Source organism: Musa acuminata, chromosome BXJ2-3, assembly GCF_036884655.1.
Source record: "Musa acuminata AAA Group cultivar baxijiao chromosome BXJ2-3, Cavendish_Baxijiao_AAA, whole genome shotgun sequence".
NCBI classification, from domain to species: Eukaryota; Viridiplantae; Streptophyta; class Magnoliopsida; order Zingiberales; family Musaceae; genus Musa; species Musa acuminata.
This window is the reverse complement of record NC_088340.1, coordinates 30,939,598-30,953,749: the sequence shown is the minus strand read 5'-3', so window position 1 is coordinate 30,953,749 and position 14,152 is coordinate 30,939,598.

The window sequence follows — 14,152 nt, the reverse complement described above, 5'->3', positions numbered from 1 at the left end:
TATGATACTTCTACTTTCAGTTCCTCCTCGATCGGTTCAATCATCAAAAGTCTTCCTTGTTTGCATCGATGCTCCTTACTCCACTTTTCATCGCAATGCCAGCATAAACCCTTCGCTAACCTTTCTTTGAGTTCTTCTCGGGTTAGTTTGCTAGTGTTATAGTTTCGACTTGGAGTAGATGAGGTAGGTTGCCTGCTAATCACCTGTTTATTGGCACCTCTGTTTCGACGATATTCCACATTGATTTTTTCTTTATGTAGGTGTGCAAATGAAATCGCAGCCATCATAGTGCGAGGTTGACGAGCCTTAACCTCACACCGGATCTCAGGAATAAGCCCTTCAATAAATGTACCCAGAAGTTGTCGTTCTGACCAATCTCTAGCTTGGTTGGACAATCTTTCAAATCTACTCTGATATTCCAACACTGTAGAAGTTTGACGAATTTTGGCGAGTTGGCCATCAACATTCTCATATTCGGATGGGCCAAAGCGAACAAGAAGTCCTCTTTTAAACTGCTCCAACGAAGGAATTCCATGGCAAGTTTCGTACCAATCATACCACTGGATTGCATCTCCATTGAGCTGGATTGAGGCCACTTCTACCTTGGATTCTTCTGGAGTTTTGTGAAAACGAAAAAATTTTTCCGCCCTAGAGATCCAACTAGTCGAATCCCCATCTTCCCATCGTGGAAATTCTACCCTGATACTGCTAGTCATAAGTGCCCAGCAAGCCAATCACGTGAGTGATGGCACGTGTGACTTGATACAGAATCTTTTTGCTTATTATATTTTTGGCGTATATCACTTTATAACTATTGCATAAATGCATATGTATTGTGATGTCCTTGGATTTGTGCAATGGGAATCGGATCGTGATGAGATCACGATAATGAGATCGATTCACCTTTAAACACATATCCTAAATAATCCCGGTCATAGGTTACTCGAGAGGGACATCGTGATAACCGGATAGACTGGTGTGCTGTATACCCGTCCATATGATGGATGCAGCTGGTCTCATAGCTGCTCGTGTAGGGACACTAGGGATACAGTACAGGTGCTCATTGGAGAATGAGTTCACTGATTGATCCGCTTACGGAATGCTGGATGGTTGATGATGCCTTATTGTCAGACAACGATTCCGTAGTCCTAGTGGTGTATCTGGTTCTTAGACTTGAGACACCAAGGATGTCCTGTATGAGTGCTCCACTCTTTGATACCAGACTTATAGGTTTGGCTGTTCCCAGATCTAGTACAGCTGGTCATTGGGAGTGGTAGTCGACCTTACGAGGGCTATTGAGTGTCGATAGAGGATCATCCACTCTCGGTATCATGAGAGGAATATCCCATGTGTTCTTGCTCAGACAAATCCCTGGCCAGGGTCATTCGGGTTGAGAGAGAAAGAGTTCTCCGGGAGAATCCGATTAGAGCGAGACTCAAGTAGAAACCGTATGGGTCTGACAGCACCATGCTCGATATACGGTCTCTGGGATATTAGATGGATGAGGGACTATAGGTACATGGTAACTGAGGACAGACAGGTCCAATGGATTGGATTCCCCTGTATCGTCTGGGGACTACGGCGTAGTGGCCTAGTACTTCCGTAGTCGATGAGTCGAGTGAATTATTACAGAGATAATAATTCACTTAGTTAGAAGGAGTTCTGACAGGTATGACTCACGGCCAGCTCGATATTGGGCCTAGAGGGTCACACACATATGGTAGGCATTGCGATGAGTAGAGGTTCGGATATGAGATATCCGACGGAGCCCTTGTCTTATTGGATGCAGATCCAATACCCACTAGGGAAAGGACCCATTAGGGTTTTGACACGGGATCTCTATAAATAGGAGGGATTCACAGCCTCATAGGCTAGAGTCTTTGCTTGCCCTTCCTATTCTCCTCTCCCTCTCCACCTCAGAGTAGGTCTGGAGTTTTGAGGAGCGTCGTCGCAACCCTGTTGTGTGGATCACCGCTAGAGAGGAGGACGCTTGACCTCCTTCACCCTCTCCTGAGGATCTGCAAGGAAACAGGGATATACGATCTCCCTAGGTAACACAATCTCTATACGCAATTTTGTGTTTTGCGGATTTTGCGCACCAATCTTCGCACGACGACGAACATCTTTTTGGGAATCGGGGATTTTTGTTTTCTTGTTCTTCCGCTGCGCATATGATGTCGCCCCCCATGATTTCCCAACAGATACATGGGTAGTGTGTGTCACCATCCTAGGGCCTTTTTCCTGTATCTCTCGATCTGTTTAGCATAGAACTTGAGCTTTCATCTTGTTGAAACTCGCTAAAGTGCTCTAACAAGCTCTTTTTGAAATCATGAAGAGTTTCTTGTAGCCGATTTTCAATTCTGGTTTCCAACGCTTCCATTTGTGCCTTCACTGAGTTATTGGTAGCCATTGCGTACGATTGCAAGTCAGTAATCCCCAGTTCGTGTTTCTGATGTCTAGTTAAGGGCATCTGCACAGTAGCTGGGCAGTAGCAACGACGGTGGCGACAGCCGGCAGCAGCAAGGGAACCCACGCGACTATGGCGCGGCTGAAACAAGGGCAGAGCAAGTGTGCTCTGTTTCGGTTAGATGCAGAGCAAGGTGTGGCAACGGCGGCGTTGGTCGATCGGTTGGGAAGCAACGCCAGCGGTGGAAAGTGTTGGGAAATCATGGGGGCGACATCACATGCACAGCGGAAGAACAAGAAAACAAAATCCCCGATTCCCAAAAAGATGTTCGTCGTCGTGCGAAGATTGGTGCGCAAAAATCCGTGAAACATGAAACTGCGTATAGAGTAGATTGTGTTACCTAAGGAGATCGTATATCCCTGTTTCCTTGCAGATCCTTAGGAGAGGGTAAAGGAGGTCAAGCGTCCTCCTCTCTAGCGGTGATCCACACAGCAGGATTGCGACGACGCTCCTTAAGACTCCAGGCCTGATATGAGAGGTGGAGAGGAAGAGGAGAATAGGAAAGGCAAGCAAAGACTCTAGCCTATGAGGCTCTAAATCCCTCCTATTTATAGAGGTCCCCTGTCAAACCCTAATGGGTCCTCCCCTAATGGGTATTGGATCTGCATCCAATAGGAGAAGGGCTCCGTTGGATATCTCATATCTGAACCTCTACTCATCGCAATGCCTACCATATGTGTGTGACCCTCTAGGCCCAATATCGAGCTGGCCGTGAGTCATACCTGTCAGAACTCCTTCTAACTCAGTGAATTATTATCTCTGTAATAATTCACTCGACTCATCGACTACGGACGTACTAGGCCACTACGCCGTAGTCCCCAGACGATACAGGGGAATCCAATCCATTGGACCTGTCTGTCCTCAGTTACCGTGTACCTATAATCCCTCATCCATCTAATATCCCAGAGACCGTATATCGAGCATGGTGTTGTCAGACCCATACGGTTTCTACTCGAGTCTCGCTCTAATCGGATTCTCCCAAAGAACTCTTTCTCTCTCAACCCGAATGACCCTGGCCAGGGATTTGTCTGAGCAAGAACACATGGGATATTCCTCTCATGACGCCGAGAGTGGATGATCCTCTATCGATACTCAATAGCCCTCGTAAGGTTGACTACCACTCCCAATGACCAGTTGTACTAGATCTGGGACAGCCAAACCTATAAGTCTGGTATCAAAGAGTGGAGCACTCATACAGGACATCCTTGGTGTCTCAAGTCTAAGGACCAGATACACCACTAGGACTACGGAATCACTATTTGACAATAAGGCATCATCAACCATCCAACATTCCGTAAGCGGATCAATCAGTGAACTCATTCTCCAATGAGCACCTGTACTGTATCCCTAGTGTCCCTACACGAGTAGTTATGAGACCAGCTGCATCCATCATATGGACGGGTATACAGCACACCGGTCTATCCGATTATCACGATGTCCCTCTCGAATAACCTATTACCGAGATCATTTAGGATATGTGTTTAAAGGTGAATCGATCTCATTATCGTGATCTCATCACGATCCGATTCCCATTGCACAAATCCAAGGACATCACAATATATGTATGCATTTATGCAATAGTTATAAAGTTATATACGCCAAAATATAATAAGCAAAAAGATTCTATATCAAGTCACACGTGCCATCACTCACGTGATTGGCTTGCTGGGCACCTATGATTAGCAATCTCCCACTTGACCTAAAGCCAATCACCTATATGTCTGATCCCCATCAGACCCCTGTGACGCTCAAAGACAAAATGAGACAACGACTTTGTCAGTGGATCTGCAATGTTATCTTCGGATGGAACTCTTTCCACTGCTACATCTCCTCGGGTTACGATCTCTCTGATAAGTTGGAACCTCCTCAGAACACTTCTGATGAGACCCGGGTTCCCTTATTTGAGTAATCGCCCCATAGTTGTCGCAATATAAGGAAGTCGACTTCTCGCTATCCGGAACGACTCCCAAATCTGTGATGAACATCTTCAACCAGACTCTCTCCTTTGCTACATCTGATGCAGCAATGTACTCCGCCTCTGTGGTCGAGTCAACAGTGGTATCTTGCTTGGAACTCTTCCAGCACACTGCTCCTCCATTCAAGGTGTACACATACCCTGAATTCGACTTGCTATCATCGACATCAGACTGAAAACTTGAGTCAGTGTAGCCTTCAACCTTAAGGCTATTACCTCCATATACTAGTAAAAGATCCTTAGTCCTTCTCAAGTACATAAGGATACACTTTACTGCTTTCCAGTGCTCCAAGCCTGGATTCGCCTGATACCTGCTCGTGACACTCAGAGCATGCGCTATATCAGGCCTAGTACATATCATGGCATACATGATAGACCATATTGCTGAGGCATAAGGTATCATATCCATGTTCGCCCTTTCTTGGAATTTTCAATGCCAAACATTTTGACAATGGTTTCTATGTACCTGGACTGGGACAAGCCAAGCATCCTCTTGGATCTATCTCTATAGATTCTAATCCCCAAGATATAGGATGCTTCCCCTAAGTCCTTCATGGAGAAGTGTCTAGATAACCAAGCCTTTACCGTGGATAGCATTCCTACGTCATTCCCAATGATCAGGATGTCATCCACATATAACACCAAAAAGGTGATAGCGCTCCCACTTACCTTTCTGTATACACAAGGCTCATCTTCGTTCTTAACGAAGTCATAAAGTCTGATTGCCTCATCAAATCTTATGTTCCAACTTCGGGAAGCTTACTTTAGTCCATAAATGGATCTAAGCAACCTACACACCTTATCTGGGCAGTTCTTGGACACGAATCCCTCAGGTTTCATCATATACACCTCCTCCTCGAGGTTCCCGTTGAGGAATGTGATTTTCACATCCATCTGCCAGATCTCATAATCATAGTGTGCTACAATAGCCAATAGAATTCTGATGGATTTCAGCATTGCTACAGGTGAGAAGGTTTCGTCGTAGTCAACACCTTGCCTTTGACAATACCCCTTAGCCACTAGCCTTGCTTTATAAGTCTCTACCTTTCCATCTACTCCGATCTTTTTCTTAAAGATCCACTTGCAACCGATGGGTACAATACCTTCGGGCGCATCAACTAGGTTCCAAACCTTATTGGAGTACATAGAATCCATCTCAAAATTCATGGCTTCTTGCCACTTCCCGGAGTCTATACTCATAATAGCCTCCTCGTAGGTTTGAGGATCAATATCCTCAACATCCTCTCCTCTAATATGTCCCACATATCTCTTAGGAGGATGGGATACTCTATCAGACCTGCGTAAAGTTGAAACTTGTGTATTAGGTACCTGAACAGACTCGGGCTGTAGAGTGGTGCTTGAGCTTGGTTCTCCAACCTTGCTCAACTCTATCATTCTCCCACTGTCTCTGCCAAGAATGTGTTCCTTCTCAACGAACACTGCTCTCTTAGCTACAAAGACCTTTTGGTCCTCGAGATGATAGAAATAATACCCACAAGTTTCCTTGGGGTATCCCACAAATTTGCATCGCTCTGTCCTTGATTCTAACTTATCAGGGTTATGTCTTTTAACGTGGGTAGGGCAGCCCCAAATCTTAACAACCTTAAGATCAGGCTTCTTCCCTTTCCATATCTCATATGGTGTAGACACTATCGACTTAGTTGGAACTCTGTTCAGAAGGTAAGCTACGGTTTCTAGGGCATATCCCCAGAATGAGATGGGTAGGTCAGCGAAACTCATCATGGACCGTACCATATCTAATATCGTACAATTTCTCCTTTCAGAGACACCATTGAGCTGAGGTGTATAAGGAGGTGTCCATTGGGATAATATCCCATGGTCCTTGAGGAACTGAGTAAACTTTGTACTTAAGTACTCACCTCCTCGATCTGATCGAAGAGTTTTGATACTCTTTCCAGTTTGGTTCTCCACCTCATTCCTATACTCTCTGAATTTCTCAAAGGCCTCGGACTTGTACTTCATTAAGTACACATATCCATACCTTGAGAAATCATCAGTAAATGTAATGAAGTAGGGGTAACCTCCAATGGCATGAGTTGACATGAGTCCATATACATCACTATGTATGAGTTCCAACAACTCAGTGGCTCTCTCTCCAGTTCTACTAAATGGAGAGTTGATCAGTTTTCCACGAATGCAAGGCTCACAAGTTACATATGACACATAGTCGAATGGATCTAGATATCCATTATTTAGCAACTTTTGAATCCTTCTTTCATGGATGTGACCTAGCCTACAATGCCATAGGTATGCACTGTTCACCTCATCTCGTTTCCTCTTAGACACTTACATTCATGATATGTGGAGTAGTGTCTTGCATAAACAAACCTTTATGCAATATTCCTCTCGTCAATCTCCCATCGGCTTTGCTAGAATTTACAATAAATTGTAGATGTAATAAGCAATACTAGTATCCAATACCAATGCACTATCACAAAAATCTGCCAATTGGAGATTGATCATGAATGTACCTGAAGCTTCTCCAAGCTTCTATTTCACTCTTTCTGCAAGGTACTCTTTGCAGTTTCTCTTCTAGTGCCCATCTTTACCATAGTGAAAGCATTGGCCTTTGTCCTTTACTGGGTCTTTCTTAGCAACCTTTGCTTTACCTGGTCTGCCTTTGCCCTTTCCCTTCTTAAGGGACCTTTCTGCTTTCCTTTTCTTTCTGGTCTCACTAGTGTAGAGAACTGGCTTCTCTTTCTTAATAGTACTCTCTGCCTCCCTCAACATATTGAGGAGCTCTGGGAGAGTCACCTCAAGCTTGTTCATATTAAAATCCATTATGAACTGTGAAAAGGAATCTGGTAGGGACTGAAGCACAATGTCCACACACAAGTTATCCTCTAGGACCATTCCTAGACCTGTGAGTTTCTCTATCCACTCAATCATCATAGGACATGGTTCTGAACCGGTGTCCCCTCAGTCATCCTAGCGCAGAAAAGGCTCTTGGATATCTCATATCGTTGAGTCCTTCCCTGTTCCTCAAACAATTTGCGGACATGTAGGAGAATGGATCTGGTATCCATGTTTTCATGTTGTATCTGTAACTCAGGAGTCATAGAGCCCAACATATAGCACTGAGCAAGAGTGGAGTCATCAATGTACTTTACGTAACGAGTGATCTCATCCTCGTTTGCACCTTCTTCGGGCGTAGGTATCACTGTATCAAGGACGTACACGATTTTCTCCGCTGTGAGAACAATTCTCAAGTTACGGAGCCAATCCGTATAATTTGGACCAGTGAGACGGTTGACATCAAGTATGCCACGTAAGGGATTTGAAAGCGACATTTTCTGAAAATAAAGATGCAGCAGAAATGAATAACATGCAGATTTTGCAAGAAATAAACTATCAAGATATGAACTTCTATCTTAATATTCTCCCACTATTTTACTAACGAGTCACGCGACACCCTCAGCACGTGAAACGGAAGTCTCCGACAGACTTCTAGTGGGGATCAGGATCCAATCAGCGTCTTATTGTAACCTTGAGGGACTCGACCAATCACACTAAGCCTAAAAGGTAGGCAACTCTTACCAATCACAACTCCTTGTGATTCCCGTCCTGTTCGGCCTCCGAATCACCATGGCCTCGAGGGACTCGACCAACCATGATGCTCGGTTAAGTCAACACCTTCGTTACAAGATGAGTCTGATTTGATGATATACCCTCGAGGGACTCGACCAAGTATACCATGCCCTCAGGTCACCGGTGACATCTCTATGTCGTAAGCAAGATAGCGAATCGCGATATAGGTGAGTCTCGAGGGACTCGACCAACTCAACCTACACCGGGAATCGATTCCTACTTATAACGATGGAAGGCCACGTGGGTCAATCTAATTGCCTCACGTTTACCGACTTAATATTATCGAGAGATGTTTCTAAGATTTGGTCTCCTAATATGACATGTCACACATATACATATTTAATATATATCTACATCGCATGCAAATATATATACTTATCTAGTATGTGTATAATCAATTACACCAGATGATCATGGACCACAACCTAATGTGATTAGGCCCGAGCCAGTAGGCCTAATCACTCACATCAAGATCTATGTGTGCAACGGTGCATCTCCATGCCCTGTGATCGTCCATCTCGTCCTCGTCGGTTCCGTCGACATCTTGATGCATTTCCATGCATCACGATCGTCCGTCTCGTGGGTCCCGCTATCGCATCCACGCTCCCGCTGCGCCTCCTCATGTGATTACAACTTAATCATAGGCACACAGGCCCGACAATAAACGAGAAATATAATGGAGGCTCGCAGACCTCAATAATAATAATCACAAGTACACACATCACACGGTCCATGATCATCCGTCCACACATCATACATCACATGCATAAATAATCATCATCATGTAGTACTACTAGATAATAATAAAAATAATAATCAACTAAACCTTTTAATTAATTAATATTTTTTGAAATCAGGGACATGTAGGGAATTTCTGAATTTATAGGGGTATTTTCATAATTTAGACAAAAGACAGAAACTGGAATTTCTGAAATTCTGAGGGGCAAAACTATCTTTTGCCCAGAAAACCCTAATGCCCTTTCCCCCGTACGCTGCTACCGCCGCCGCCACCCTGCCGGCGACGGCCTATGCGGCGGGGCGAGGGCACTGCCCTCGCCTGCAGGCGGCACGTCCGCTGGCGGCGACGCCGCTGCGGGTGGGCGCCCCCTTCGGGCGCCGCTGCCTCCGCAGCGGGTGCTGTCCCGCCGGGCCGCAGCCCCTGTGGGGGGGGTTTCGCCCGCGGGAGTAGCGGCGGCAGGCGCCGCTGCCCGTGGGCTGCCAGCCCCGCCAGCAGCAAGCCTGCTGCAAGCAGGCCGCTTGCCGGCTGCTGCAGATGCAGCCCCTGTGCTGCCCACCTTCGGCTGCGCTTCACGCACGCAGATCGAGGGCAGCAACTGTTGCTGTCCTTTCTCGCTTTTGCGCCAACGATTTTGACATCAAAATTCTTCCTAAACACAACACACGTAGTTCAAAACCAATCATTCGCACGAACAACCTGGCTCTGATATCACTGTTGGGAAATCATGGGGGCGACATCACATGCGCAGCAGAAGAACAAGAAAACAAAATCCCCGATTCCCAAAAAGATGTTCGTCGTCGTGCGAAGATTGGTGCGCAAAAATCCGCGAAACATAAAACTACATATAGAGTAGATTGTGTTACCTAGGGAGATCTTATATCCCTGTTTCCTTGCAGATCCTTAGGAGAGGGTAAAGGAGGTCAAGCGTCCTCCTCTCTAGCGGTGATCCACACAATAGGGTTGCGACGACGCTCCTCAAGACTCCAGGCCTGATCTGAGAGGTGGAGAGGAAGAGGAGAATAGGAAAGGCAAGCAAAGACTCTAGCCTATGAGGCTCTAAATCCCTCCTATTTATAGAGGTCCCCTGTCAAACCCTAATGGGTCCTCCCCTAATGGGTATTGGATCTGCATCCAATAGGACAAGGGCTCCGTCGGATATCTCATATCTGAACCTCTACTCATCGCAATGCCTACCATATGTGTGTGACCCTCTAGGCCCAATATCGAGCTGGCCGTGAGTCATACCTGTCAGAACTCCTTCTAACTCAGCGAATTATTATCTCTGTAATAATTCACTCGACTCACCGACTATGGACGTACTAGGCCACTACGCCGTAGTCCCCAGACGATACAGGGGAATCCAATCCATTGGACCTGTCTGTCCTCAGTTACCGTGTACCTATAATCCCTCATCCATCTAATATCCCAGAGACCGTATATCGAGCATGGTGTTCTCAGACCCATACGGTTTCTACTCGAGTCTCGCTCTAATCGGATTCTCCTAGAGAACTCTTTCTCTCTCAACCCGAATGATCCTGGCCAGGGATTTGTCTGAGCAAGAACACATGGGATATTCCTCTCATGACGCCGAGAGTGGATGATCCTCTATCGACACTCAATAGCCCTCGTAAGGTTGACTACCACTCCCAATGACCAGCTGTACTAGATCTGGGACAGCCAAACCTATAAGTCTGGTATCAAAGAGTGGAGCACTCATACAGGACATTCTTGGTGTCTCAAGTCTAAAGACCAGATACACCACTAGGACTACGGAATCGCTGTCTGACAATAAGGCATCATCAACCATCCAGCATTCCGTAAGCGGATCAATCAGTGAACTCATTCTCCAATGAGCACCTGTACTGTATCCCTAGTGTCCCTACACGAGCAGCTATGAGACCAGCTGCATCCATCATATGGACGGGTATACAGCGCACCGGTCTATCCGGTTATCACGATGTCCCTCTCGAGTAACCTATGACCGGGATCATTTAGGATATGTGTTTAAAGGTGAATCGATCTCATTATCATGATCTCTTCACGATCCGATTCCCATTGCACAAATCCAAGGACATCACAATATATGTATGCATTTGTGCAATAGTTATAAAGTGATATACGCCAAAATATAATAAGCAAAAAGATTCTGTATCAAGTCACACGTGCTATCACTCACGTGATTGGCTTGCTGGGCACCTATGACTAGCAGAAAGGAGGCAGCAAGGGAGGGCGCGGCCTGTCGGAGAGCAGGGGCGGCGGTGGGCTGGCCGCAAGCAGAGGAAGCAGGGATGCGTGGCTGCGGCTTCTTCTTCTTCTCTCTCTACTTTCTCTCTTCCTTTCCTTTTTTTTTTTTTTTTTAGTTACGTTGCAGCGGTAACGCGTCAAGGATTGCCGCTCTGATACCAATTAAAAAATTAGAAGAAGCCCTAGGTTCTGTCTCAAATTATAGTTGGGATTCGGTGGACTTGCCCTATAAAGGCCGAATAGTGGTTGCACCACATTCTTCTTGCCAAGCAATAATTCTGAAGGAGTTCCATTCATCACCAATTGCTGGTCACTCGGGATTTCTCCGCACTTATAAGCGAGTTCGACAACTTTTTTACTGGAAAGGTATGAAAAATTTTATCAAGAAATTTGTTACTGAATGTGATGTTTGCCAACATCACAAAAGTGAGACAGTAGCCACCCCAGGCTTACTACAGCCCCTCCCTATTCCTGATGCTACTTGGACCGACATATCTATGGATTTCATTGACAGTCTCCCATCATCTCAAGGAAAGAGTACTATATTTGTAGTCGTGGATAGACTTACAAAGTATGCTCATTTTTTATGGAAAACATAGCTAAATTGTATGGGAGTCCCCGTTCCATTGTTAGTGACAAAGACAAGATTTTTACTAGCTTCTTCTGGATAGAACTTTTTCGTTTACAAGGTACTCAACTGAATATGAGCACTGCTTATCATCCACAAACAGATGGGCAAACTGAAGTGGTAAACAGGTGCCTAGAAAATTACCTCCGATGTTTTACTAGCGACAAGCCGAAGGAATGGGTCAAATGGCTTCCCTGGGCAGAGTGGTGGTATAATACCTCTTACCATTCTTCTATTAAAATGACTCCATTTGAAGTAGTTTATGGCCAACCCCCACCTACAATTTCAAAGTATGTACCCGGTTCTTTTAAAGTTGATCAAGTGGATAAGGAATTGATGGATAGAAATAAGATTATTCAGCTTTTAAAGGATAACCTCACAGCCGCACAAGCAAGAATGAAACAACAAGCTGATAAACACCTAAGTGAACGAGAATTTACTGTAGGTGATTAGGTTTTCCTTCGTCTTCAAACCTACAAGCAAACTTCCATAAAGGTCCAATCTTCCATGAAGCTATCTCCTTGGTTTTTTGGGCATTATAAGGTATTAGAACGCATTGGACCAGTGGCCTACCACTTGGATTTGCTTGCTAGCTCTAAACTACATCCAGTCTTTCATGTTGCATGCCTTAAAAGGAAATTGGGTGAAGATGCAATAGTGCAGTGCCACTTGCCAGACACTTCTACTACTGGGGAAGTTCAAGCTCAACCACAAGTCATACTTGATCGACGAGTTGTAATGTACCGCAGACATCCTGTAACTGAAGTGCTGGTGCAATAGGCCAACTTACTAAAGGAAGATGCCACTTGGGAGTCCTACAACATGCTAAAGGAGAAGTTTCCAGAATTTGATGCTGCTCAGCCTTGAGGACAAGGCTGAATTGAAGGAGGCAGGATTGTTAGGATCCTTTTATTTTTCCTTTTATTTTCCATGCTTTCCTTTTATTTTCTGCGTATTTATTAAGTTTGTTTAGTTTAGCTAAAGTCGGAACTCTATAAATAGAGATGTAATTGCTTCTTTTCGATCATCTATGACAAATACTATTTTATCTTTTGACAAACCCTAGGAGGCTGATCCCCTCGAAGCGATCAAGGAGGGCCGATCCCCTCGAAGCGATCAAGGAGGCCGATCCCCTCGAAGTGATCATCCCTTTCTCTTCTTCTTTTTTACGATAAGACTTTAGGGTCTTATCAGCTTGGTTATCTAGACACTTCTCCATGAAGGACTTAGGGGAAGCATCCTATATCTTGGGGATTAGAATCTATAGAGATAGATCTAAGAGGATGCTTGGCTTGTCCCATTCTAGGTACAAAGAAACCATTGTCAAAAGGTTTCGCATGAAAAATTCCAAGAGAGGTCTTATACCGATAAGACATGGGATATCGCTTTCTACAAGTATGTCCTCAACAATAGGGTGTATCATGTATGCCATGCTATGTACAAGGCTTGATATAGCGCATGCTCTGAGTGTCACGAGCAGGTATCAGGCGGATCCAGGCTTGGAGCACTGAAAAGCAGTAAAGTGTATCCTTAAGTACTTGAGAAGGACTAAGGATCTTTTACTAGTATATGGAGGTAATAGCCTTAAGGTTGAAGGCTACACGGACTCAAGTTTTCAATCTGATGTTGATGATAGTAAGTCGAATTCAGGGTATGTGTACACCTTGAATGGAGGAGCAGTGTGCTAGAAGAGTTCTAAGCAAGATACTACTACTGACTCGACCACAGAGGCGGAGTACATTGCTGCATCAGATGCAGCAAAGGAGGGAGTCTAGGTGAAGAAGTTCATCACAGATTTAGGAGTCGTGCCGGGTAGCGAGGAGCCGATCTCCTTATATCACGACAACAACAGGGCAATTGCTTAAGCGAAGGAACCCAGGTCTCATCAGAAATCTAAGCATATTTTGAGGAGGTTCCACCTTATCAAAGAGATCATAACCCGAGGAGATGTAGTAGTAGAAAGAGTTCCATCCGAAGATAACATTACAGATCCACTAACAAAGCCGTTGTCTCAGATGATCTTTGAGCGTCACAGGCGTCTGATGGGGATCAGACACATAGGTGATTGGCTTTAGGTCAAGTGAGAGATTGCTAGACATAGGTGCCCAGCAAGCCTATCACATGAGTGATGGCATGTGTGACTTGATACAGAATCTTTTTGTTTATTATATTTTAGTATATATCACTTTATAACTATTGCATATATACATATATATATATTGTGATGTCCTTGGATTTGTGCAATGGGAATCGGATCGTGATGAGATCATGATAATGAGATCGATTCACCTTTAAACACAGATCCTAAATAATCCTGATCACAGGTTACTCGAGAGGGATATCGTGATAACCGGACAAACTGGTGTGTTGTATACCCGTCCATATGATGGATGCAGCTGGTCTCATAGCTGCTCGTGTAGAGATACTAGGGACACAGTACAAGTGCTCATTAGAGAATGAGTTCACTGATTGATCCGCTTACGGAATGCT